This window comes from Chlorocebus sabaeus, chromosome 22 (genome assembly GCF_047675955.1).
Source record: "Chlorocebus sabaeus isolate Y175 chromosome 22, mChlSab1.0.hap1, whole genome shotgun sequence".
NCBI lineage: Eukaryota > Metazoa > Chordata > Mammalia > Primates > Cercopithecidae > Chlorocebus > Chlorocebus sabaeus.
In genome coordinates this window covers 66,750,302-66,753,886 of record NC_132925.1, presented here as the reverse complement: position 1 = coordinate 66,753,886, position 3,585 = coordinate 66,750,302, and the positions used below count along the sequence as shown (strand labels likewise).

At 46.1% G+C, this 3,585-nt stretch overlaps 1 non-coding gene across 1 annotated transcript; it reads left to right on the top strand.

The window, feature by feature from the left end:
* Positions 1-2,487: 2,487 nt before the first annotated feature.
* On the top strand, positions 2,488-2,591 carry LOC119623194 (small nucleolar RNA U13). Its single transcript, XR_005239586.1, has one exon. It is a non-coding gene; the product is annotated as a small nucleolar RNA U13 (small nucleolar RNA).
* The last annotated feature ends 994 nt before the right edge of the window (positions 2,592-3,585 follow it).

Here is a 3,585-nt window from a genome sequence, read left to right as displayed (position 1 = left end):
TGGACTCAAGCAATCCTGCCACCTCAGCCTCACGAGTAGCTGAGACTACAGGCATGCACCACCACTCCTGGCTAATTTTTTATATTTTTAGTAGAGATGGGGTTTCGCCATGTTGCCCAGACTGGTCTTGAACTCCTAGGCTCAAGGGATCTGCCCACCTCGGCCTTCCAAAGTGCTGGGATTACAGGTGTGAGCCACCGCACCCGGTGACCTCTGTTCTAAGTAGTGGATTTGTTTGTTTGTTTGATTATTTTTGAGACGGAGTCTTGCTCTGTCACCAAGCTGGAGTGTAGTGGCGCGATTTCGGCTCACTGCAACCTCTGACTCCCTGGTTCAAGCGATTCTTCTGCCTCAGCCTCCTGAGTAGCTGGGATTACAGGCGCCACCATGCCCAGATAATTTTTGTATTTTTAGTAAAGATGGGGTTTCACCATGTTGGCCAGGATGGTCTCGATCTCCTGACCTCGTGATCTGCCCACCTCAGCCTCCCAAAGTGCTGGGATTACAGGTGTGTGTGAGCCAGTGTGCCTGACCAGTAGTGGTTATTTTCATGTGTATTTCCGTCCTCCAAATTTACAGTCACTCATAACTAGCTTGGTCCTACTTTTGAAAATTCAGAACGCAACTGAAGAGGTTGAGGGAAAATTAGCAGAAAAACTGTCTTGAAGGGCTGCTGCCAATAATCAAAATGCCTAGAATGTTCTCAGTGGAGAAATAACCTTTAAACCATTAATGACCAATTTCAAGTCTGCTCTTCCAGGCAAAATTTGCATTCTTCCTTTAAATGGGCCGGTTTGTCTGTGAGAGGTACAAAATCTTCTTTGGGAAAAGGAGGGAAAGAGTCAAACTCCCTAGCCATGTGACACTCACTGAGGAGAAATGACATTACGTCCCCTTGAAGCTACCATCCCACCACAGTTTGTGTCGGAGTTTGCATGAACCAGATGCCTTGAGTGGCAGCTGTCTGCACTTTCTGTCAAGACCTGCCCAACCTGCTGCTGCCGTTGTGAAGGCCTTCCTGTGGCTGACAGCTGCTCCTCACGTATCCTTCCTGAAGACATTTCCCCTCCCCTCCACCTTCTACTTCTCATTCCATTTATGACAACTCATCTAAGTTTGTAATAAGACTTACTTCCACGGTCGTTTGTATGAAGAGATCCGAAAAACATTATTTTTCCAGTTTCTGTCTCCGAAAGCCGTAGGCCCTTCAGTGTTGTGGTTTACGCATCTCGCTGTGAATGCAGGACCACCATCCCTCAGCACCACTCCCAGGACTGACGTTTCACTGAAAACGTCTCAGAAACTAGGAGCAATGGGGGGAATTTTGCACAAAACGAAAGTGATGGTGCAGTGTATGGGCAGATCATTATTCTGAGATTGTCTTTCCTCTTTTGGCAGGTTTTTTTTTTTTTTTTTTTTTTTGAAACAAGGTCCCTCTGTTGCCCAGGATGGAATGCAGTGGTGCAATATCGGCTCACTGCAACCTCCTTCTCCCAGGTTCAAGTGATCCTCCCACCTCAGCCTCCTGAGTAGCTGGGACCACAGGCACCCACCACCACATCTGGCAAATTTTTTTTTTCTTTTTTTTTTTTTTTTTTAGTAGAGACGGGGTTTTGCTATGTTGGCCAGACTGATCTTGAACTCCTAGCCTCAAGAGATCTGCCTGCCTCGGCCTCCCGAAGTGTTGTGATTATGGCATCTCTGCCCGGCCTTGGCAGTGTTCAAATACCCTTTCTTTTAGGAAGTGATAGGGGTAGTAGGTGAGAGTTGCTGGTAGTGTTTTAGTGTCTTGAATTGGCAAAAGATAACACTGAAAACTCTTGGCTGGGTCCCTTGATAGACCATTGATTGATATCCCAAAGCCATTATCTGTCACTCTCCGCTTGCCTAGTTTTTTTTTTCTTTCTAACAGGGTGTCACTCTGTTGCCCAGGCTGGAGTGCAGCAGTGCCATCTTGACTCACTGCAACCTCCGCCTCCTGGGCTCAAATGATTCTCCCACCCCAGCCTCCTGGTAGCTGGGATTACAGACGTGTACCACCAAGCCCAGCTAATTTTTGTATTTTTGGTAAAGATGCAATTTGGTCATGTTGGCCAGGCTGGTCTCAAGTGATCCGCCTGCCTCAGCCTCCCAAAGTGCTGGGATTACAGGCGTGAGACACCACGCCCGGCCACTGCCTACCTTTTCTATAAAGGGTGGTAAGGCGACCTGCTGGCCACCCAGCTTCCTAGGCATAGCCCTGTGATACAGCCCTGGCCGACGAGATGAAAGCAGAAGTCTGGAGTGATGTTTTCTTCCTGGGAGAAAGTTCTGCATCCTTGGCCCCTTTACCTTTTGCCTTCCCTGACCTCTTCTTCCTACACAGAACTCAGACTGCGGTCTTGAAGTGAACAGCTGCTTCCTATCTCTGAGGAGACTAGCCTGAGGATGAAAGCATGAAGCTTGGCAGAGCAAAACCCAGAAATGTGCTCGTTAATAAAACCTGGGATTCTTTGGTAGTTCATAAGCGTGATGATTGGGTTTTCACGCTCATGTGTGAGATGTGCCTTCCTCAGACTTTGTTACGATGTTGGCACATTTCCCATTTGATGTGAAAAAAGAAAAAACGAAAAAGGTATCCCAAATCAAACTGGTATATAAAGTGATGAATTTGCCAAAAAGCCTTTTACACGTGTTGGACACAGACTCTTGTGGTTGATACAAACCCAAAATTAGAATTTGTGGATGTGATTCTTCCAGTGAATGCTTGAGGTATCTGTTTGTTATCTTTTTAAAACTCCTGTATTAATTATGGAGAAAGACTTTTTGAAAGCAGGCGGTGGGTCTTGAGTCTCCCTCTTCCACCCTCTCCTTGACTAAACATGGCACTCCAAGCAGGCTTGGATGTTCTGTGCAACTCATATCATTCAATTGCTTTGTGAAGTATTTTGAAGATGCTTTTATTTCAGCCATTGATCTGACATTGATGTCAACAAAGTCTAAAAGCAGGTCCTTGATGACATCTTGGTCCCTATGGTAGCAATGTCTGAGGCAAATGGCAATGATGGAGGTGTTATAATCATTTTCATAAATTTATTTGAGTTAAAAGCTATTGAAAGCTTTGCTGGTATCTTTTGAGGAACTTCAAAGGGGACCCAATTAGTAATCCTTAATAACAGAGACATTTCTTTTAAAATTGACACCAGAGAGTGGGCTTCTCAAGTCACACAGCTGGGGATGTGAAATAAATGGTCATTGGTGTAGCGATTTTGGCATTTTATGCACCAGGTGATTTAGATTTAATTTCCTGGCCTGGCACAGTGGCTTACGCCTGTAATCCCAGCACTTTGGGAGGCCTAGGCAGGCAGATCACTTGAGGCCAGGAGTTCAAGACCAGCCTTGCTAACACGGTGAAATCCCATCTTTAGTAAAAATACAAAAATTAGCCAGGTGTGGTGGCAGGCACCTGTAATCCCAGCTACTTGGGAGGATGAGGCAGGAGAATCGCTTGAACCAGGAGCCAGAGGCTGCAGTGAGCCGAGATGGCACCACTGCACTCCAGCCTGGGTGACAGAGTGAGACCCTGTCTCAAAAAAAAAAAAAAAA